The following is a 26,015-nucleotide window of genomic DNA, read 5'->3' as shown; positions in this document are numbered from 1 at the left end:
TCTTTCAAATGGTAAGAATCAATATTACTAATTGGGATTTAATTTTATGCTATGATTTGTTAATGCTTAGAATCAATATTACTGATCTTTATTGATTTTGTACTCTGATTTGCTATGATTTGATTCCCATAATGTGATGCTATTAGAGGTGTCAATTTGGCACAACCCACAGGGCTTGGTCCTAACCCATGTGGGCTAAGGCAAAAAAAACCCACATTGAAAAAAAGCCCCCATCAAAGAAGCCCAGAGGGCCAAAAATACTTTAAAAGCCCTGTAGGCTAGGGCCAACCCATGGGCTTTCATCTTCCACATGAAAAATATATTATTTTTTAAAATATATTACTATCTGTGGGACAGGCCCAACGAATCGGACAAGCACGACGACCCAAATATGTCAAACAACCCAAACTCGTCCGACGACCTAGACAAGAACGACGACTTGAATGAGCCCGATGATCAAAACAGGCCCAACGACTCGAACGGGCCGGATGGGCCCGACAACCAAGACAGGTCCGACGACCAGGACAAACTTGACAACACGAACGAGCCCAACGACACGAATGGGCCCGACGACAAGAATGGGCCCGATGACATGGACGGGCTCGACAACCAGGACGAGCCTGACGACTCGGACAGGCCCTACGACCCAAAAAGGCCCGACGACTCGACCGGGCCCTATGACTCAAACAGGCCCTACGACTCGGATGGGCCCGACGACCCAAACGGGCCCAACGACCCATACAGGCCTGACGACCCATATGGGCCCAACGACCTTGACGGGCTTGACGACCCAAATGGGCCTGACGACCCCAACGGGCCCAACGTCCCGGACGAGCCCGATGATCCAAACATGCCCAACGACCCGAACGTGCCCGACAACCAGATCATACCCAACGACACAGACGGGCCCAGTGATCCAGACAGGCCGAACGACCCGAACGACCCGACGACTCGGACGGGTGTGATGACCCGAACGAGCCCAACAACCCGGACGAGTCCGATGATCCAAATAGGCCCAACGACCTGAACGACCCTGATGACCCGGATGGGTCCGACAACCCGAACGTGCCCGATGATCCAGACAAGGCCAACGACCCGAACGGTCCTGACGATCGAGATGGGCCCAACAACCTGGACGAGCCCGATGATTTAGACAGGCTAAACGACCCGAACGGGCCTGACGACCCGAACGAGACCGACTACCCAAACGGGCTTGAAGATTGAGACATGCCCGATTAGCTTAACAGGCCCGATTATCCAGACAGGCACAATGACACGTACGGGCCCGAAAAACCGGAAGGGCCCGACAATCTGGACGTGCCCGGTGATCCAGACAGGACCAACGACCCGAACAGACTTAACGGGCCCAGTGATCCAGACGACACAGACGGGCCCAGTGATCCAGACAGGCCAAACGACTTGAACGGGCCCGACGACCCGAACGAAGCCGACGACGCAGACGTGCCCGATGATCCAAACAGGCCCAACGACCCGAACGAGCCCGACGACTCGAAGGGGCCCAACAACTCGGACGAGACCGACTACCCGAACGGGCTTGACGACCTAGACGAGCCCGATTATCCAGACAGGCACAATGACCCGTACGGGCTCGTCCGTGTCGTTAGGCCCGTCTGGGTCGTCGGGACCATTCGGGTCGTCGTGCTCGTCTGGGTCATGGGGCCCTTCCTGGTCGTGGGGCCCGTCCAGATCGTCGGTCCTGTTCGGGTCATCGGGCCCGTTAGTGTCGTCGGCCCCGTCGCTGTCGTCGGGCTTGTTCGGGTGGTTGAGCTCGTCGTTGTCATCAAGCTCATCCTGGTCATCGGGTTCGTCTAGGTCGTCGAGCACCTTCGGGTCGTCGGGCCTGTCCATGTCGTCGGGCCCTTTAGGGACGTTGGCCACGTCCCTGCCGTCGAGCCCGTTCGGGTCGTTGGGCTCGTCCTTGTAATCGGTCTCGTCCGGGTCGTCGAGCACGTCTGGGTCGTCAGCCTCGTTCGGGTTGTGGTGCCCGTCCGGGTCTTCGAGCCCATCCGCGTCGTCGGGCCTGTTTTCTCAACTTGATCTTTGACTCTTGCTTAATGTAGTATTATTTAGGGGGCTAACCCACGTTAGCCCTTGCCCTAACCTACTAGAGAGGGGGCTTTGGGGGCTGAGGCTTTTTTTTGGCCCCCTCATTTGGGGGGCCCCTAAAAGGGGGCTTTATGAAGAGTGGGCCAGGGCTGACCCATAGGCTAAGGGCCAAATTGACAACTCTAGATGCTATCATGACCAATTCCTTCCTTATATTGTTCATTGCAATTAAGGCTGAGATTGCATCGATATTGCAAGGTGTGAGTATAAATACGCACTCTGTCATAAAAAAAAAGAAAAAATATTCTATATACTTCTCTAATTCTTTCTCATCACCACTCCCACACACACCTCCTTTTTTATCTCTCTTTAAAAAAAACATATTGAAGGAGGTAGAAAAAAAAAGAGAAGAAAACATTCTCTACACTCTCTCTTTCTCTCGTGACCACCCACATAGACACCTCTTATTTTTTATCTCTATTGGAAAAACAAACACACAAAAATATTAGAAAAGGAAGCAAGAAAAAAGAAAAGAGAAAAGGTGAAGAGATATTGAAAATTTTTAAGGGTACGTCACTCTTAGTTCTTTCATCTTTTGATTTAGTTTTTCCAATTTTCATTTTTTTAACCATAAAAATATATTTTTCCGCTTTCTTTAGTGTCTACTTGGCCGCTCGCGTCGCATAACATCCAATTTAACTTTTGTTTTTTTCAAAAAAATATGTCTAAATGATCTAAAAATAAAAAAAAAAGGTTTTCTTTGTTTACTTTTTGATGTCTATCTTATTGCTCACGACATCCACATCCACTTTTAAATAACTTTAAAAAATATACAAATTTATAAATGATTAAAAATAAATAGTAAATAAAAGATTAGAAATAAAGAATTTATTTCAAGTGTTTATCCGTTCGCTCGCGTCGTATGACACCAATTTTAAAATAATACTAAAATTTAAATGAAAAGGTTTTCAAAATTATAAAACAAATTAATTCATTTTTCAAATAATTTTCCAAATAGTTTTTCATAAAGAACTACGTAACCTTGATTCTCTATTGTATATGGAGATACGTAGGAGCAAGGATTAATCCTTGTCGGGCCTAAAAAAAATATTTTTGTTTCTTTTGTACATCCTTTTATATTATTTTTTTGGGAAAATATATATTTTGAAAAACCACATAATTTTTGCACATTTAATTAAAGGTACCGTCTTAGGACGTGCGTTATGGGGTGCTAATACCTTCCCCATGCGTAACTGACTCCCAAACCCAAAATCTGGTTTTTCGCAGACTTTACTCTTCTTTCATGGTTTTCCATAGTTTTCTATAATAACTATGATGACGACTCCAAACTCTATTTTTACAAATTTTTATTTTTGGTTCGTCGTCCCGTTGCGATTTCAGTTGCGACAGGAACACATGAGCAATCCTCTACTGATCCAACACAGGACGAGAATATTAGAACTAGGTGTTGGATTGAGACGGTTGAAGGAAAAATGAAAGGAAGACTTTATGGGGCTGACCAACTTGTTTCAAGAGATACAGGTTCAATTGAAAGCTTGAACCAACTACCACCTTCTTCCTTTTCTAATACCGAGGACCTCACAAATATTAGGCAGCAACTCTCACGAAGCCTAGAGTAAAATGAGAAATTGAGGTCTGAGTTTCGATCCTTTCAATCACTAGTCCTGCAATATCTACCTCCTGATGCTCAAGCTCAACTTCAGCAGCCACACGCACAGCCACAACCACAACCATAACCATAAGAGCCAAACCCCACTCAACAAAACTCTGAAATCCCTCAACCAAAATTTCACCAACAAAATAATGAAGAGGAAGATCACGAAAAATCTTCTCTAGATTATGAAGATTATTAGCTTTTCATTTCATTAAGAAAAATATTTAGCATGTACTTAATAAACTTGTGTTTTATTATGTTTTTACTTGGTATCATGGTCATGTATATATTACTTGACAAATATTGTTATGTTATCCTACATATTATTTGGTATGTTTGGTGCAACAAATGTCATGTGTGATGGAATTTCATGAGTATAATGAAATGCTGCAATTGTTTGGAATGTTGGAATTGTCTGGAATTGTGTTAGAGTTTTTTGTATTAAGGTAATTGGGAAATGTTGAATAAACAAATGCTATTGAAAGCAATTATTTACGTACCGACGGATTATCGATGGCCAAATCTGTCGAAAATTACATACGTTTATGCATTGATATTACCGATGGACATATCCTTCGATAATTATCGACGAACTGATTTGTCGATAATGGCATAACATTGACGTTTATAGTTTTCGACGGATTAGGCCGTCAGTAATTACTGAAGGATTGATCCATCGGTAATAACCGACAGTTTTTGCGAAGGATGTGTCTGCCGCTAAATACCGACGAATCTCAAGCATCTGTCGATAAATTGTTACCAATGATGCGTTATTTGACGGATTTCTGGTCGTCGGTAGTCTGTTGGTAATACCAATTTACCAATGGATTTGTGTTGTTATAGACGGATTATTGTCGTTGGTAATTATGGTTTTTCTTGTAGTGACCAACTAATGTCATTGGATGTCACTTTCTGAAATGAATTTCGGGAGCTCTAGTGTTGTTTTCATAGGCTCGCTAGATGAAAAAAGTGGTGTTAAACATTATTTGGTTGGTGTCGAGTGACAGTTTGTGGGCCAAAGAATATTAAATGTTTTTCTTTTTTTTCTTGTTTTGAATGTTATGAGGATTTAGTTTATATGTATATGCATGTGTGAAAAGGTGGTGAATATAATCACAATTTGGTTGGTGTCGGGCGAGAACTTGCTGGGGAGATACCTATGGTTGAGTGGTGTTGTGCAAGAGTTTGTGGCGTCAGACAATATCAAATGTTTTCCTTTTTCTTATTTTGAATAATGTTATGAGAAATTAGTTTATATGCATATAAATGTGTGAAAAGGTATGGTCAATATAATTGATTATATGTATGATATGGAATTAAAAAAGGTGAAGTAAAGTTATCTCAACATTAATAAAGGAGTTTCCAACGAGGAAATCCTTTCCTACATCTATACATTAATGATATAGGGATTCAATATTTGTAACAACCAAATTTAGAATGTCATGGAAAGATATAAATCATACATGTTTAGCGAAAAAATAATTATTAATGAAATCTTACATAAGAAAAAGTTTATGTTTTAAATTTCAAAAGCGTAGTTTAAAACATCAATTGTCTAAAAATTTCCAGTATATGGAAAATGTACTGTGTGAGCCATACCCACTAAGTTCCCAAAATTGAAACCATAAGCTACCCATCTATACACATACGTACATACCCTAACAATGATAAAACCAATAAAAACAAGAATAAAACTTGCACCAAACCAAGGGAAATATCTCACAACAAAACAACGGGAAAAAAATTGAAAAAGGATTACGCAACCTAACTCTCACGGGAAAAAGGCTTCTCAACATGAAGGCCATGGCTCATTCTATTTTCAAGCAAAGTCATACATCAAAATAATTACGTTTACTTACACAAAAAGTGACTAAGTACAAGTGTCCCAGTAAGATAAAAAAAATACTAAACACTAATCTACATTAGAGTATGCCTTTATGTGGGGTCCGCACCCACAAACATTGGGAAAGGAAACAAAACACCATACTTCAAGCAAACATGAATAGAGCCTCCAAATAAAACATGCAGTCTCGTAAGTACTGCACCTCAACGGAAAATAGAAAGCCTAGCTATACGTAGGCCATGGGTTCCTTGCACCACTCCTCAAACCAAAAGCAAGCCTTCTCTTTTAACGTAAACACCATGCAGCTATGAAACCATTCCTTGAACAGTGTCTACCTACATCAACTTGGAACAATCGAGTGCCCCAGAAAATAAAAACCCAACACAAGCCTTCTTATGCTAACCAAGAATCAAACCCTACACCCTTTCTAACACCAAAGACATACCAACCATTAAACCACATGCTTTCTCTTAATAATATGCGCATAACACATTTAAAAACACATATATTCCAAATGCCATAAACAATTAATAAATAAAATATCTAAACCAACAATCTTAATCAAGCAATTAAATATTTCCATGTGTCTCGTAATATGGGACCATGTAACCCCTATACCAACAAAAGTCCTCATTAAAACATCAATTGCTTTATAACTTCACCCGAAAATTCTAGGTTTTTTCCAGGTCTTACAATATTGAAGGTTATTCTAACAATCTAATAACCATTCAAACTCTTTAGAATATAATGGCTTATGGGGTGAGAATGGGAGGATGTTCTAGTATAGGGGCTTTTCCATGGTATACGACAAGGGAAGGACTAATCTTGTGTGTGGTATGATGAAACTCATTAACAATGACTATCTAGAGCATAGAGGCAATCATAGTGCACAAATTGTCAAAGTTCCATATCAATGTATGGATCCAGATAAATTGAGTTTCTAAGGGTCTTTAAGTGTGTGGCTATGTCTTTACAATTGTTTGGATTACCTTGTATGTTGATACAACATGTTTAATTGATATATCACATTTCTTTTACAAATTAGCTTACTCTCATGTATTTGTTGGTGTTGTGGTGTGCACTAGTGCAGAATTCCCATTTTACCTCGCCTTATATGCCTCGGTTGGCTAGGAACCGAAGTATAATGGCGCGGTGGCATTTTTGCAATTAGAGCCAAGTTTTAGGCCCCGGTTCTCTAAATACCCGAAGCCAAAGAGGGGTATAGGCCCCGGTTCAACCAAAACTGGTGCCAAATAGTGGTATAGGCCTCGGTCCAGTAAGACCCGAAGCCAAAAAGTGGCTGGACGTTAGCTGTTTGGCCTCGGTCCAAGGAGACCCGGTGCCAAAAGGGGGTCTATGGCTTTGATTCCCCTAACAACCGACGCCATAGGGTTTATTTAGGGTTCGAATTTTGCAAACCCTTCTTCTTCCCCACCCCTGCGCCTCTGCAACTCCTTCCCCTCGCTCTCTCTCTCTCTCTCCGCTGCACCCACTACCACCACACCTTCTGGCCACCTTCGACCACCTCTGTCCATTGCAACCACCACGCGAACGAGCCCCCTGTGCTGCACCTCCGTTTCGCGTCTCTCTCTCGCGCTCTCTCTCGTGCCTCTCTCGTCTCTCCCTTCCTCAGCTTCCTTCTTCGGCCACCAGCATCCACCTTCGGCCACTGTCGCCACCCTGGCCTGCACGTCCAAGCAATTGGGTTCTCTTTGTGCCCGTGACTCCAAGCTGTGGTTCAGCATGTGCCAGCGCAGGTGGGGTTCCAAGACCACCATCACACAATAGGGCAAAGCCAAGGGCACAATCTCCTACAAGCACCTCTACCATACCCTTCACCATTGGGAGAATCTCCTTGGTTTTTGGCGCCGAAGCGGATCTGAAACCCCTTTGTTGCTATTCTTCGAATGGGGTCCCTCGTTTATCTCCGCGTCTAGGGTTTCCCGTTCTGAATCCCTCGCCTATGGAGTCACCAAAACGCCTTTCCTATGGATGAGTCTCTCGGAAGATGGGGACGTGGTTACATTTCTCGATCTTGATGGAAAGCCCGAGGTGGAACGCGGGATTCAGAGCGAATTGGTTGCTGTGGAGGTTAGTTTAATGGGAAAAACGCACTTTGTTGTGGAGGAAAAGCAGTTTAGGGGTTCTATCAGTGATGATTGCGGAGATGAGGTGGTGGAGAGTGGATTGTCGCCGGAGAAACTAATGGTGGAGATTTACCAGCATTTCGTGAATCCGCGGAGTCCTGGCGGGGACCGGTCCCAGAGACAGTGTCGCAGGGAGAAGGAGAGGCTCGCTAGGCGGAAGTGGGATTCTCAACATTTTGTCATGATCGTGAATTGCTCGCCCACGCCGGAGAGACCCTTGCAGGCATCTGGAAGGTGGTTCTTTGCGATCTCAATTGTCAATTTATCCATTGTTGTTGTCATTGGGTATCTCAATTGTCAATTCTTTCATTGTTGTTGTCATTGGGTATCGTATCATTCATGCGCGATTTGATAATTGATATTCATGTCATGGTTTTTTGAGTCATATGGTAATATGTTGAATGTTGAGGTGAGGAACATATATAGTCATGATCTAGTCATGATCAAGATGTCGAAATTGTAATTTCTGCGGTTTGGAGCTCTCTAAGACCGGCTACATTTGCCGCATTGTCAGGGTTTGGAGCTCTCTAAGACTAGCTACATTTATCCTTATTGTCAAGGATTGTCGTGGAAACACAACTTCAATTTAAAAATTTGAAAATTTGATTGTTGTAGTTGGAAACTTGGGAGTAGATAGAACGTTGAGGGATGGGTCAATTTGATTTTGTGGTCTCTCAATTAGACAACGTTGACAAGTGTGGGTTTAGATTGGATGATCTTGTACATCTATTATTAAGTTCATTTCAATATAGAATAGCTTCAGTTCATGTATATCGCTTGCATCTTGAGTGACCCGTGGATTCTAAAATTTTCAGATTTTCGTTTATGATAATTATAAAAAAATATTTTTACCCTATGGCCTCGGTCCTATCTGACCCGAGGCAGAAAACTGGGTATATGGCACCGGTTTTGAAACAACTGAGGCATAAAACTGGGTATATGGCTTCGGGTGATAATCGAGGCCAAAATGGGTACCTTTTGGCCTCGCCCCAATATGCCTCGGTTCCAGACCTGAGGCAAAATGTGGAAAATAACCGGGACAGAAAGCCCTTACTACACTGGTGGTGTTTTCTTCTTTTTGCAATGATCACTTTATTGATGTGAGCATATGAAGATATAAGTGTAGAGGATGTATATGTGTTGTATTATTATAGTTTTATCTTTTGGTTTTTGATAATTGTACTAATATACGATATTCCTAGGACTATCTATTTTTTTGAATATTATAAATATTTTATTTTAATAGTGTTATGTTATTAAATTGAGATGTTACCTATTTTATTAATTTGGAAACAAAAGGTCTATATAGTTTTAGATATAACTATAAATCTAATAAATTTTGGTTATTGAAATAAAAAATATTATAAGTAATACACACACACACACATATATATATATATATGTGTGTGTGTGTGTGTGTGTGTGTATCTGTGTGTGTGTGTGTGCGTGTGTGTGTGTGTAAGACCAAAAAAAAAAGTAAATAAATAAGTATTTATTTCATAAATGTGAGGGAAGGAATCTGTAAAGTAATTAATGCTGAGAGTTATGAAAAATGAGTAATGGAAGCTCAAGTGGTTAGACATGTTTGATGTGTTTGGGGGGACTTGGGTTTAACTCTTGCGTATGCCATTAGTGTGATGTTTTAATTATTTAATTTATTTTGGGTGCATATATGAAGACATGTTGTGATGTTATAAGTATATGTGTGCATGATATGTCAAGAAATATTTATTGGCTTGATGGTTGGGCATACATTGGTTAATTGGACGGATATGAGTTTGAATCTTAGCTAGTGCGAAATAGATCTTATTTTATGTTTTATTATTTTTCCTATGTATTGGAAAACCTAGAAAACCTTTGCATTGGCTGAGAAACTCAAGAAGCAAAAGGTGGATCCATTTTTGTGCAAGGGAGGACTCTAGGAATGGAGCTGGATTCCAAGTAAGGGGAGTTGACTAGTTTAATCTCTTCCTATGAAAGAAGATTTTAATTTTTGTTTGATTGAATTGTTTTTTACAATAATAGAAAATGTGATGCATTTGTTTTATATTTTAGAAATTTTGATTGTAATGGTGATTTAATATCACCAAATTTTCGTTTGAATTTTTAGTATGTGATTGATGAATTTTAGTGATACGAAATCTAATATAGCATGAATGCATTGAGGTTTTCTTGATTTGTGGGTTAATGATGCAAAGGAAAGGTTAGGGTTTATGTTTTTCTTTTACGGTAGCGTGACTTGGGGCTGCATTATAGAGCTTTCATTTTTTTTAGTTATATGAAAAGTAGATAAATGTGGTGTTATGGTATGTTATAATATTATAGGAAAAGGAAAAAAAAAAGGGAGACAAATTATCGACTTTGGTGTAGAGTATCGATTATATTAAATAGTTTGTTTTAGGTTAAAATACCTTTTCGATCCCAATTTTCGTCATGTTTTGTTAAATAAGTCATAATTTTTGTTTTGTATTCAAATAGGTCCCTATTTTCATCAATTTTGTTCAATTGGGTCCTTTTTTGCTAACACCGTTCAAATCATTCACGACCATGAACAATGACTGCCACGTGTCACTTCGTGTTTTTTTTTTTTGAATTTTTTTTGAATTTTTTTTAAATGTCACTTGTCAACCCAACAACGTGTCACGTGTGAAAGTCAATGTTCTATATTCAATTTGGTCCCTATATTTGTTATTTTAGTTCAATTTAGTCCCAATTTTTGTTAATATGAACCAATTTGGTCCCTCTCCAAATTGAAACCAAATTTAAAATTTATATTAAAATTCAAATTTTTTATTAAATATTTTTATATAATATATTAAAATTCACATCATTATAACTAATATAAAAGTTAAATTTGGTCACATCTTCGATAGGGACAAAATTGGTCAATTTTAAACAAAATTGGGACTACATCGAACAAAAATAACAAATATAGGGACCAAATTGAATATAGAACATTGACTTTGACACGTGGCATGCTACTAGATTGACACGTGGACATTTAAAAAAATAAAAAACTATTAAAAAACTATTAAAAAATAATTTAAAAAATCCAAAAGAATCACGAAGTGACACATGACAGTCATTGTTCATGGCCGTTAATGATTTAAACGATGTTAGCAAAAAAGGATCCAATTGAACAAAATTGACGAAAATTAGGACCTATTTGAACACAAAACCAAAAATATGACTTATTTAACAAAACTTACGAAAATTGGGACAAAAAGGGTATTTTAACCTTTGTTTTAATATAAATACACACACACACACACACACACACACATATATATATATATATATATATATATATATATATATATATATAAAGAAGGTTAGAAGTGGTGCTGACTTTCTTTTTTTTGTTGTATTTGGTATTATATATGACTTGTAGCTTTTGGGTATTAAGTTTTGGTAGTGACTAAACTTTAGGTATGCTGTAGTTAAGGTTTTAGAATAATAGGTTGTGTTTTCTTATAGAAATTATGATGTGGTATAATTAGTAATTTTTAATATATTATATAAGAGGGGTAGGGAATAGTTATAGAAAGTGGTTTATAAATTGGGATTGCATATGTGATTTTACTAATTTGGGTTGGTATTTAATTAATTGACTTTAGTTGCATTCAACTTTTGGGATGCGTGTTTAGAGTTCTTCTAAATACGCACATTATTTATTATTATTATTATTATATCATTTTACTACTACTATTGTTATTATTATTCTTATCATTATTATTATTATTTCTATTATTATTATTATTATTATGATCATTATTATTATTATTATTACTATTATTATTATCTTATTATTATTACTATTATTATTATCCTTATTATTATTAATTTATTTTACTAGTATTATTATTATTGTTGTTATTATTATTATTATTAATTTTATTTTATTTTATTTTATTATTATTATTATATTATTATTATTATTATTATTATTATTATTAATTTTATTTTATTTTATTTATTTTACTATTATTATTATAATTATTATTGTTATTTATATTATCATTATTTATTTATTTTTATTGTTATTATTATTATTTTATTTTATTTTATTATTATTATTATTTTATTTTTATTATTACTATTATTATTATTATTTTATTATGATTATTATTATATTATTTTATTATCATTGTTATTTTTATCATTATTTTATTTTATTTATGATTTTATTATCATTATTATTATTTTATTATTAGTGCTTTAGTTAATTATTATTATTATTATTTTATTGTTTTATTGTTTTATCTTATTAGTATTATTATTTTATTATTATTGTTTCATTTTATTTTATTATTTTTATTTTTATTGTTTCATTTTATTATTATTATTATTATTATTATTATTATTATCATTATTGTTATTGTTGTTATTTTTATTATTATCATTATTACTATTTTATTATCCGTGCGATATTTTGGGGGCAATGGTTATGTGTTATTTTTGGTTTCTATATTGTTTGGTTGTTCAGGATTGTGTTGCGTATAACACTTTATTTTGATGGTTTTATATTAATTTATAAAGTGATACATGTGTGCTTATACTTGAATGATGCACATGAGTTGTGCTGTTGTAAATTTGAGTATATGAAGTATATGAATGCGTAATTTTGGTTTCTAGATGTTTGAGAATTGAATTGTTAGATTCTAGGAACTGAATTAGAGTACATAAAACCAGTAGTGTCACATTACTAGTGTAGTGCTTGGCGGTGTAGAGTGAATTGTTAGGCGATAGCAAGAAATAGGGAAGCCTTGTGTGTCGTGGTGCCCGACGGTGTTGTGGAACCGCCAAGCGGTCTACACTACCATTTTTCTTGGCGGTGCTTAGGCTACGCCAAGTGATAATGTAGTGGCAGGGTGCGGTTGTGATATGTTTTGCATGACTTGTTGTGTTGGTCTTGGTCTAGGATATGCTTGACTGTATCACGAGCGGGTAGGTTCGTGATTGGTGATGGAACACGTGGTTAATATGAGCGGGGAGGTTCATATTATTAATACTCTTGTGTGAGGATATGAGCGGGAAGGGTCGTATGTTTCGTGCTTGCACTTGAGAGTTGCTGCAAGCAGGGAGGTTCGTAGTTGGATGGATCACGCGTGTTGGACTACAAGCGGGGAGGTCTGTAGAGTTAGACTACGAGCGGGAAGGTTCGTAGAGTTGGACCACGAGCAGGCAAGTTCGTGGAAGCATTGGAATCCCTAATACCAGCTTGAGTGTGTATCTTATATAGGGCAATGTGTTTTTTCTTAATTTCATTTTAATGTGTTGCGATGTGGACTTGGACGAGGAGATGCTTGACTATGTCATGAGCGGGTAGGTTCATGGCTGGTGGTAAACATGTGATAATATCAATGGGGAGGTTCATATTATGATGCTCTCATGTGAGGATACAAGCGGGGAGGTTCGTATGTTCCGTGCTCACACTTGAGAGCTGCTGCGAGCGAGGAGGATCATAGCTGTTGGATCACGTATGTTGGACTACGAACGGGGAGGTCCATAGAGTTGGACTACGAGCGGGGAGGTTCGTAGAGGTAGGACCACGAGCGGACAAGTTCATGGAAACATATATATCATGGGTCCATGATCATGAAATAAAGTAATTTGGGGTGAACTTCTCTGTATTAAATTATACGTGTATATTGTTACATGAACTCACCCTTTTTGTGTTTGTTTGGCGATGATCGTGTAATTCGTTATACGAGAGCAAATATTCTTTCAGGTGGAGCTGGAGACACTTAAAGCCGGAGAGGGGTTAGCTTGGGAAGTTTTGTAGACTATATTTGACTATTTTGTAAACATTTAGTTGATCATTTTTGACTATGTAAACATGGAGTTTACTTTATGGTTTTGAATTTCGAGACATTTTAGTAAGGTTTTAATTTTCCCGTGTTTTTGGAAAGAACTTTGAATAATTATGACATATTTAATATTATTTTACTTTATTTTATTTAAATTAGTAATATCCGATCGGGATGTTACAGTATATATATATATATATATATATATATATATATATATATATATATAATATACTTTCTATTTCTTACTTTTTATAATTGTTTAGCTTGTCATAAAATTCATTCGCATCTCCAAGATATTTTTCGTTTTATCACAACATTATGCAATTATGCTCAAATGATGTATGTCAATCAAATATTTTTTTATGTTTCAATTTTAATGTTTCTACTTTTTTTAATATTTTTATTTATTGTATATCTTCATTTCACATAAGAATGTTTAACACTATCAATTTAAGTGTTTGATAGAATAAACATACTTCATAAGCAATCACTGACTTATCTCTTTTAAATCAAAGAACACCACCTCGTTGGTTGTCCCAACTCATCGGATTGAGATTGAGAAAACAACCAATTCCCCTTGAGATTATGTCCCAACCTTGCAAAGGAATCAATTCAAATTGGTTATGAATTTAAATACTTTGATCACCACGAAAGCACCACACACCCGAACGAATCTTCACTTGGTCGCAATTGTAGCAAAAACCATCATCTCAATCTCAGCTCCTTCTTGCAGACAACTGTGACTCCTTAACCATATTGGTGACATCAAGGAGTATCCGACCCTAAACGAGACAAAAACCCATAATCTAATCACCGCCTTCGTAACATGTATCCTTTGAATTAGATCATTTGTGCTAACCACTTTAGTACCAATCATCGCAAACACTCTCGTAGCTACTCAAAACTTTTGTTTTCCTTTCCTCTTTCCCTTTGTCGTGACATTACTAACTATCCTCCCCCACAAGAACAAACTTAACTATGTGCTTCTTCTTCTGATACTTGAAACCGTCCATCTCATGTCCAAGGTCAAACCTATCCCTTTTGTGAGCCACCTTACTTAGAACATCCCTTCTACTCTTATTCTTGGATAACTGTTATTGCTGAGAAAATCCAACTACTTCTTACTGATATTGGTATGATATATAACCCCTAATATACTTCTTTCTCATAAAACATAATCACGCTTGACTGATCTTCAAAGCTCTGCCTGATATAAACCTCCAACTACATATTTGCTTTCCTTATACACTTCATGGTCTCTACCCTTAACCTCAAACCTTCCACAATGTTCCACTTCAAACCTCAGACATTGTCAAGATATAAAACCAAGTTGATTTCTCAAACCTTGCTACACGAGCACACACCGATATCTCCTCTTATACTAATCTCTGAACTCAACTCTTCTTGTAAAACTCAGGGTATACGATCTTAGAACTTGATCTTGTAGCTCCCTCGGCCCAAAGCGTTGCTTCTTAGTTTCCAACATCATTTCTCAACCCTCTAAACCAAGACTCAACTTTCATCATCTATCGATATACAACCCTCTACATCTTCACATTTTTGAGACAAGAGATTGTCTCATAGGCCCTACCACTCCTTGTGAGAGTAAGTAGGTCAAGTTGAGCTTGAATCTCCATTCCCTCATCGCTATAGACACCAGACACAAAGCATAGAGGCGTAACAGGACATACTAGAACATATAGGGCATCACTCCATCATCTACAGGCAACCGAACCTTTTGTTTGTCACCCTTCTTTCCCCAAACCATTAGAATTAAGAAAGGAAAGCAACCTTTTATCTAGTCATCAGTGTGAACCCTCATCACTTTATCAAAATATTTTCTGTTCTTAAAACTTTTGGTTTCACCGACAAACACGACTAAACTTGAATACTCAAGCCCGCAAGACATGACAAACCCATAACCTCAAGTCATCCTAAGGACGAACTACTCTGATATCATAAATGTAACGTCCCATTTTAATAGATAAATCTATTTAAATAAAACATTACATAAATTAAATATCAAAAGGACACGAGGCTTAAGGTATAAGGATCTTACAGTCATCCAAACATATCAGAAAGAAAACTAAGGCACACCGCGATGCCAATAATAAAACAGAATGTAAAAGTCTGACAATTGACCAAACAACTAGGCAACAATGTCTACAAGCGATACTTAAAGGAATGAGATCCAACCACAAGCCGGGCTACACAATGAAAATTTCATCACCCTGATGAACACTAGGGGTTCCCACATCTGCTCACATCATTGAATTGATGATCATCGCAAAAGGAGAAAACCACACACAGAACACACAAGCAAGCAGAAAGGGTAAACTAGAGTAGAAAAACGTTTTATCATACAATTGCATACATTTTCATAGTCCAAGATACATACATCAACCAATCATGTTATGACATGCACACAATACACTAAGACTCGAGACACGACTCAACCAGATATATATAATTATTCAAATTCAGCGGATGCTTGCACTTGTGGTGGCCTTTACTGCTCTACCGAGCTAATTGTTTTAGTGTTTCGTCCCCCACACACAAGGTTAGCTCTTAAAGTGTTCTAGGCCTCCTGCTACTCTCACCACTTGAGTCAGTACGCTCTATGTCAGACTAACTGACTCTTTAGAGTGTCAAGATGCAATCCTTCCCTTGAATCCTTACTAAATTATATAAATGAGGCACCACCATGAACTCCCACTAACAGGGGTCATGGAATTTCGTCCTGACTAACGAGGCATCACCATGCAACCTGTTGACATGAGAAGCCAAGGTGGTTTGCTTATTGAAGATTTGATGAAGATTGAATGAAGCTCTTTTGAACTATCTTGAAGCCATTATCATTGGAATGAAGCCTACATTGATGAAAGAAAGGTGATTTGATGATAACCATGTTGATCAAGACTGGAACGTGTGGTCTCCATGTAGTTACATAATTTAGAAAGTGTATTTTAAGTTTGTAAGTCATGTTGTAGACCTTATAGCATTAATTAGATATTTTTGGTCTTAGGTATGTCTTTTAATCTATTGAATGGTTTTTCAACCGGTTAAAATGTCTCTTTAAGTCTTTTGAATGGTTTTTCAACAGGTTAAAAGGTTTTGGCTTTTGGCTTGGTTTGAAGCTTGGAGAAAGTGGTTTGTGGTAGGATGGGTTGTGCTACCACTGAGGTTTGATCTTTCTCAAGCTTTGTGTGTGTGCCTGGTGGTTTTCCAAGTTCTACAAGAGGGTTCTTGCCGTGCTGGTGTGATTCTTGAGTGATTCAAGAGTCTTTTGTGGTGTTTTTTTTTTGCATATTTTGGAAGTGTAAGGGTGGATACTTTGTAAAACTTTTGAAATAGTGCAAAGTTAAGCTTAGGTTGCCTTGACAAACTGGATGTAGCTCAGGTTTGAGTGAACCAGTATAAAAATCTCGTGGTGTTCTCTCTTCTCTAACCTTTCTCTCTTGCATTTTCATTTTAAAGTTTAAAGAACTTGTGCTTCAATCATCTTTTTCATGTTCTTGCATGTTTTCATAGCATTTGCAGCATTGAGCATGTTTACATAATCATTTAGAGCCTATCTTGATCATTCTTATGCATTGTTCCTGGTTTAAAATTCAAATTCACATTTCTGCATTTTTCTCAGTATTTCAGTCGACTGTTTTCTTGTTTTAATCAGTTAATTATACCAAAACAAAATCTGTTTAGTAAAATCAATCGATTAACTCTGTTTTTGATCGATTGAAAGTGTACAGTTCAGTACTATTTGCATCCTAACTTGGTGATCTATTTGATTCAATTAAAGGTGGTTTTTAGCTTGCAAAGATAGCCTAAATTTTTAACTAGCCAATTCAACCCCCCTTCTTGGCTTTTCAACCATTTCAAAACGAACACTACCAACGTGGAATTACATCTTGACCAATGAGGCACCACCATGATATCTCACCTAGAGTTCCATGGAGTTACGCCCTGACCAATGAGGCACCACCACAAAACTATCATGGAATTACGTTCTGACCACACCAACATCATGTTCCATCAATCAATATAACATTATTGCTCATACAATTTTCATGTCTCTTTTATAACCAACCATCCCATACTCATTACACGCCAAGGTCATGCCAAACTCATCATTCACAACCCATAAGCCATTTTACACATGCATATTCACTCATCTCATGCTTTAACGTAGCAATCCAACTTAACAACACATTATGAAAACGATTTTGGGATTTTAGAAATAAAACTGCAGCTTGTGTAAAGCTCCAAAAAATTTGTATTTATATTCAAATTAAATATGATTGAATCAAGAACCAAATGAAACAAGAACCAACTTAATTGAATAACTATAAAGAAAGTTATGCACCAAACAAGCAACAAAGGTCAATGTTGTCAACAACCAAACTACAGTGATCTTGCGATAAAAGCTACTCTTTCTACAAAGCTCCGATTCAAGATCTAACTCGTCAAAGTCAAAAACTATGAGTTAAGGATCAGCTGTTAAAATATTAGCTCGATTCAATGGTTAACGAAGTAGGAACCGTCATTTTACGAAAAGTGTGTAGTGTTGTCAACAACCAAACTACATTGACCTTGTGATAAAACCTGCTCTCACTATAGAGCTCCGATTCAATATTCGACCGTTCAAAGTTAGAAACTATGTGTTAAGGATTTGTTGTTAAAATTTCAGCTTGATCCAACGGTTAACGTAGTGGGAACCTTCATTTTACGAAAAGTGTTTAGTGTAGAAAAAAGAGTAGTGCTACATCAATCAAACATACTCGCACACCATACATTTTTATTCGACCAACAACCTCATTCAAGCATCACAACCATACAAACAAACCAAAAATCGGTAAAATAACTTTAAAAACATAAACCCTAGCTTCCCTTACCTGGAAAACGCTAGCAAAACCGTGCCAACACCCGAAGGAGAGCACCACAGAACGTGGCAGCTTGCAGAACTGGAAAAGCAACCAAGAAGGACGAAATTGAGATTCCCAGCTGAGGTCACAGCGAAAATAGAGTTTCCAAACAGAATAAGAAACATAAAAGGAACAAGGGTCTAAGTTCTACTTACCCAGAAGTAGAGTTCGATCATCCAACGGAGGAACTAGGTCAAACCCTAGAAGAGCTAAGAAAAGAGAGAAGAGTGTATGAGGGGAAGGGGTTGTCTTGCGAAATGGACAGAATGAGAAGGTTATGGCTGGTTTAGGGGTTTTGGGCACCCTATGGACTAGTCTTAGGCCCAACAGATGGAGCTAGACACTTAAACTTTTACGGCATAAATAAGTGGGTATTACAATTATTCACTCAATTTTTATTATATTAATGTAATAAATTTTAATATAAAAGTATCATATCTATATATTAAAATTGTCATGTGTAAAATGATATTAGTTATTAATCATTGATTTATTTAATTATTTATTAATTTTAGATTTTATGATTATTTATTATAGGTTATTACAACTTTTTATGAATTATTTTATTATTTATTATAATTCATGCACAATTCTTTTAGATCGAAGCATTATTTATTTAAAATTATTAATAGAAATAAATTAAAAAATGCTTCGGCAATATGTCAAAGAAAAATGGATAATATTTTTAAAGATCTAAAATATTTTACTTGTGTATACATTGATGATATATTGGTATTTTCAAAATAAAAGTAGAACATTTTTCTTCCCCTAAAACAAGTACTATATAAATTAGAACATTATGGACTAATAATCTCTAAAAATAAAATGGAAATTTTTAAAAATTTCATAAAATTTCTTGGAACAGAAATAGGTAACGGAACCATAAAACTCCAACCTTATATTTCTAAAAAAAAATCTAAGAATTCCCAAACAAAATGGAAGTAAAAACACTAAGATCCCTTTTAGGACTTTTAAATTATGCGAGAAATTTCATTCCAAATTTAGGAAAGTACTCATCTCCTTTATATAATAAAACCTCTTTGAAAGAACGAAAGAAAATTTAATTATCAAAATATGAGATAAGTTAAGAAGATAAAACAAATGGTAGCTAATTTACCTACCTTACTGTAACGTCCCATTTAAAATATAACATAATTAAATGAAACATTACACAAAATAGTAATAAAAGCAATGTGCTAGAGTAAAGCCACTACTCCTTACAGTTATTCAACGAAACCATAAATGAACTAGGGCACACCACGATGCCAGTAACAAAGTGTAGAAAAGGGTCAACAATAATTTAAAATAAAACCCAAAGACAAGACAATACATGGGCTATAGCCCTAGAGAAAAGCCCAAATAAACGAAATTCCAGCCCAGGCAGGTTATGCAGCGGAGTCACCATTTCCCTGTTGACCACAAGTATTTCTCGCATCTGCTCACATCAATAAATTGATGATCATCGCAAATACAGTAGACCACACACATAACAATCAAACAAGCAAAGGGTAAGCTAGAGTAGAAAATGATTTTTCATGTAATTACATACAATTTCATAGTCCAATATGCATACGTCAACCAATCATGTTATGACTCGCAAGCAATAGAGTAAGACTCAAGACACGACTAATCCAGATACATATAATTAGTCAGATTCAACAAATGCTTGCACTTGTGGTGGCTTTAACTACTCTACCGAGCTGGTCTACCGAGCTAATTGTTCCAATGTCTCATCCTTCACATACAAGATTAGCCTTTAATGAGTTCCAGGCCTCCTACTACTCTCACCACTCGAGCCAGTACACTTTATGTGAGACTAATTGGCTCTTTAGATTGTCAGGATGCAATCCTTACTTTGAATCCTTACTAAATTATATAAATGGGGCACCACCATGAACTCCCACTAATAGGGGTCATGGAATTACGTCCCAACCAACTAAGGCACCACCATGAGATCTCACCTAGAGATTCATGGAATTACGCCCTAACGAAATGAGGCACCACCACGAAACTATCATGGAATTACGCCCTAAACATACCAACATCATGTTTCATCCATTAATATAGAATCATATTTCATACCAACCCCATGCCACTCTCATTACCAACCATCTCATTCGTTTTACATACCAAGATCATACCAACGCATCAATCTAGTTCATAACCTCAGATATTTCATGCATATTCGCATGCCTCATACTTTAAATAGAGCAAACCAACCAATCAAACAATCAATAACAACCAAGTGAGGAAAAGAGTGTGGCCTACAGCAGATCTCGCTTAAGCCAGAAGCCCTCGCTCATGCGAGAGGAGTACTCTTGCTCAAGCTATAGGCTCTCGCTTAGGCGAGACTACGACAAATGTCCTGGGAGGTTTTGTGAATGCTCGCTTAGGAGAGGCCATCTCGCCTGAGCGAGATGGTCTTTCGCTCAAAACCCAATTTGCTCGTCTAAGCGAATACTCGAGCAAAACTCCTGGCCGAGTTTCTACTATTCTTACCTAGGCGAGACGAGCTCGCTTGGGGGAAAACAACAGTTCTCCCTCACTGTTCTACGCGTGAACAATAAGATATCCATCCAAAAACAACATACAACGCATATTCATTTCAAAGTAGGCATCATATAACTACTAGAGATGCAAAACAGAACCAAACTAAGGCAAAATGAACTTAAAACCCAAGACCCTAGCTTCCCTTACCTGGAAAGAGCTAGTATAGGACTTTGACACCTAAGCCCATGAACACAACAACTTGAAGAGCAGATTTACGAACTGGAATAGCGACTTAGAAAGAGAGCGAGGTTACCACAGTGAACCTTTGTCGGAAATACGAAAAAATAAGACCATAGAGGAAGTAGTATGAGCTGAGAATTAACTTACGTGAAGTCGAGACAAGTTGAACTAACTTGAGCACAAGTGAGCTCTAAACCCTATCAGAGCATAGTTTGGGAGAAGAGAGAGTAACACGATGGCTATTTTCTAAAAGTGAGAAGAATGGGTAGGGTTAGGGTAGTTTAGGGTCATTGGTTCCCTTTGGGCCAAGTCTAGGCCTAACTGATTTGGGGCAGCCCCATTAAGATTAGGGCAGAACAAATAGTGGGGCTTACACTTACAAAAGCCATTTTTAGATTATGATTATTTAGTAATAGAATGTGATGGGGAGAAATCCTTAAAAGAAAGAAAATAAATATTCTCCTAAAACTGATGAACAAATTTGCAGATATGCTTCTGGAAAGTACACAACTAAACCACAAATTTGTGATGCCTTTAGAATTCATTATGAAGCAATTGTCAATTCCATCATTCGTTCTTTAGATGCCTTTAAATTATTTTTGATAAATAAACCAAAAATAATCATTAGAATTCATTGTGAAGCAATTGTGATATGGAAAAAACCAAATCAACAGTGATAAAAAACCACACAGAAGATGTCTTCTTTTGAGAGAATACATAAATTTCTAAGGAAAAAATATATGTTTCGAACATATAAAAGGATCTTAAAATTTGTTTGCTGACATTCTTTCCAGGTATATTAAGTGATATCATACACAAGTACATTCTGAAACTCAGAATTATAATGGCTTGCATATTTCAATACTAGAAACCCTTGTTTAAAGTCTTCTGAGTATTGCAAGACCGTCACCAGAAATTGCACCTACCAAATAAAATTTATCATAAGTAGAGCTCAAATCGACTTAAGCACTTTCAGAAACCAATTATACAAAGAACTATTGATTAACCCTCAAATGTTATTAGAAGTTGGTTGTTTACAATCAATTTCTATTCCTCCCATAGAAAGGTTTTACTCTTTAACCCCAAAAATAAATTCAGTTGTAAATGAAATACAAGTTGAACACATGGTCAATGTCTCTCTACAAATTACACCTTCCCCAAGAAGTGCCATATCTCCAAATAGTATGGCTACACATTTTATCAAGCTATATACAAAAACCAATCCTGAAAATCATGTAGAATTCTCACATCATCATCTGCAAGGATTGCCCCTCAACAAAGATAAACTATATCAATATCAGCTATAGAAAGCTTTTATTGAAGGTTCAAATTGGATTTTTTCAAAAAAGGATGTTTCTGATTTAATTATTTTAATAGAAACCACAAATACTAAACTTTACTGGAAAATATTAATGGGAAACAAATTTCACCCTTTCCCAACATAAGCCAATATTATTTTGGTAAAACATTTTGAAAAAGAACGAATATACAAAGAGATCTATGAAAAAACTGCTATCCATGGATAAGCCACTCTTGGAGCCTCATTCCCATTATTCAATGAAGATTGTTGATTTTTCTGAACAAATGATAGAAGAAGAATTGGGAGACCTGTCTTTTGTAGCTGTGACTATAAGATGTTTATGAAAGTGAAAATGATTTGACATCTCACAAAAATTTATCTGTGACAGAGTAATTTTACCCTTTTATTGAGTAATAGACTGAATGGTAAAAACATATTAAAACGGTTACCAGTCCCCTAGGAACATGTAATACTGGTTGTAAAATTCTCTATAAAAAGGACCTTATGTCTCTTATGCTAAGCAGGTCTGAACCCTACTCTGTGCTACTCTCTCACTTTCCATTTTCTCTCTTAGAGAGTGTTTTTTTGGGACGAATTATTTTAGAGAGAGAATGAATAAATTTGAGTAGGTTTGAGGGTAAAGTTTATGTTGTTTTTTTAAAGAAATTTGGAGGTGATGGTAGAGTTAATTTGAGAGTAAATTTCTTAAAGTTTGCGAAAGATTTGACTGGTGTGACTAATTAAGAATAAAATTTAATAAATGAAAATATAAGATTACTAAATTGTCCTTGGTGTTAAAAGTAATATAAAATGATATTTAGATGAGTTGTAATTATTTTTGAATTTTTTTATGATGAATAAAATTATTAAAAATAATTATTAATTGAAATAAATAGAAATTATAATATAATTCATATAAAAAATTTAGGTTAAAATACCCCGTTGGTCCTTGTTTTGGTTCATAAATCTCAAATTGGTCATCGTATTTTTATTGATCTCAATTTTGCCCTCTTTTTTGTAAATCTCTATTAAATAGGCCCAATCTTTAATAGTGTTAAAATGATTAACGTTAAGTCATTTTTTAATTTCTGACATGGCTTTATATATAATTTTGAGGATTGAATAATGGTCTGCGTGGGGTAAGGTCAAATTAAAAAGTGGATTGTGTTTCTCATTTTGGACTGAAAACCTAAATTAGGAAATTAGGAATTTCTTCATCCCATCACAATGACTCAAGGTCATGAAGTTGCAAGTGAGATCGAGGATTTCAGAGCGTCTTCGTCGTTGATTGTGGTCGTGCTTGAGCGTAGGCCACTAGCCCTGAAAGTGAGTATGAGTTGACTTCGTGGGTGATCATTGGCTGTTTTAGTTTATTAGGTATAGGGTTTTGGGTTTGTATTGGGATTGTGATGTGCTATTGGTTGGGTATGAGGTTTTATTGCTTTTGTATTATTTTTTTCTAATGTTGTTGGTCCCCCATTTTTGACATTGAAATTTGTTTAACTTGTGGTCCCCTATTTGAATGCATGGTTCGGTGTCGGGATGGATTGTAGTGTGTGTTTTTTAATGTTGCTGGTCTCCCAATGTTTGACATTGAAATTTGTTTAAGTTGTGGTCCCCTATTTGAATGCATGGTTCGATGTTGGTATAGATTGTAATATGTGACTTACTTTGGAAGCAATATATACACGTCTAAATATAGAATGTTTGTTAATCATTTTGAAATGGTGGTCCACCATAGTGGCCACTTTATTAGTAATGGGAAATTGGAATATGATGGGGAAACAACCACATGGTTTTGTGACCCTGATACATGGGGGGTATTTTGAGGTTATTGCTGGATTAAAAGAGTTGGGACATGTAGCACTGAATGAGTTGTGGTACTCTTTAGAAGGTGGGTCTGTCTTAGAAGATAGGTTGGAGCTTCTGTGTGATGATAAAGGGGTTACACATATGGCCAACTTAGCAAGGTTAAATGGTGTAGTTCATTTGTATTTTTAATCGACTGTTTCATAGCATCAAGAACAATTTAGTCTGTTGTTTTATATTTTAATCGACTGAAAGTGTTTTGGTCTGCTGCATTTACATCCAAACTTTCTAGTCCATTAGATTCAATTGGAAAGAGCTTTAAGCTTTTGAAAAAGTTTTATAAAGCCAATTCCACCCCCTATTGGCTGAACGCACCATTTCAAAACTAACAATTGGTATCTAGAGCAAGGTTCTTGAAAGGTATTCAAGTTGATCAAAAATCTTTTTTAAATGGCTAAAAGTAAACTCCCTTTTGCTGAAGGTGCCTCTATTCATAGACCACCTATGTTTTGTGGCCTAAATTATCAGTTTTGGAAAATAAGGATGCAAATTTACATTGAATCTATAGACAAAGGAATTTGGGATGCAATAGTTAATGGACCATATACTTCTAAATGTGTTGTTGAAAATAAGCAGGTGGACAAGCCTTGGAGTGAATGGACTGATGAAGAAAGGAGAAGAGCTCAATATGACTGCAATGCCAAGAACATCATCATTTCGTCTTTGAGTATGGATGAATTTTTTAGGGTCTCCCAATGTAAGAATGCAAAGGAAATGTGGGATGTCCTAGAGGTTACACATGAAGGAACAAGTGAAGTGAAGAGAGCAAGGAAGCATGCCTTGATTTAAGAGTATGAACTTTTCAAGATGCAAAAAGGAGAGTCCATAGCTGAAGTGCAAAAGAGGTTCTAGGCAAAGAATTTGACAAAGAGGAGCTAAACATCAAAGTGCTTAAGTGTCTTGATAGAAATTGGCAACCAAAGGTGACTCCCATATCTGAATCTAAGGATTTATCCATCATCACAACACTTGCACAATTTGGTAAGCTTAGAGAGCATGAGATTGAAATGCAAAGGCTAAGTGAGCTTGAAACAAGTGAGAAAAAGGTAAAATCCATACCCTTGAAGGCTAGCTCTAAGAAGAGTGATGAAACCGAGGAAGAGGTTGTTGAATCTAGTGACAATGAGAACTTGAATCTACTAGTCAAGAAGTTTGGGAAGTATCTCAAGAGGAAAGGCAACAAAGGTAATCAAAGGAGGTACAATTCTAAACAAAATGACTCAAGTAATTCTTCCAAATTCTCATGTTATAATTGTGGAAAGCAAGGACATATCAAGATTGAATGTCCTAATGTTAACAAAGAGAAGGAGAAGGTTAATGACAGGAAAAAGGAGAAAAAGGGCAAGGAAAGGCGTGCCTACATAGCTTGGGAGGACAATGATGATTCAACAAGTACTTCATCTCAAGAATGAAGTGAGGAAGCAAATATATGCCTCATGGCCGGATATGAATCATCCTCATCAAGCCAAGTAAGTTCCTTGTCATCCAAGGATAAGAATGACTATTACCAATTATTGCATGACTTTGAAGAGTTGCATAGTGAGGCAAACAAAATTGTTGTCATGAACAATCGGCTAAAAGGATTAAATAGCTGGCTAGAAAATAGAGTTAGCCAACTAGAATCAGAAACGGTCGACTTAAAAACTGAT

General features: G+C 36.7%; 1 pseudogene; it reads left to right on the top strand.

The window, feature by feature from the left end:
* The first annotated feature begins 6,332 nt into the window (after positions 1–6,332).
* On the top strand, positions 6,333–8,836 carry LOC146886250 (uncharacterized; annotated as a pseudogene).
* Positions 8,837–26,015: the final 17,179 nt, after the last annotated feature.

The sequence above is a fragment of the Vigna unguiculata genome, chromosome 5, assembly GCF_037176805.1.
Source record: "Vigna unguiculata cultivar grain cowpea cultivar isolate G323 ecotype 2 chromosome 5, ASM3717680v1, whole genome shotgun sequence".
Lineage (NCBI taxonomy): Eukaryota > Viridiplantae > Streptophyta > Magnoliopsida > Fabales > Fabaceae > Vigna > Vigna unguiculata.
This window is presented reverse-complemented; position numbering and strand designations above follow the sequence as displayed.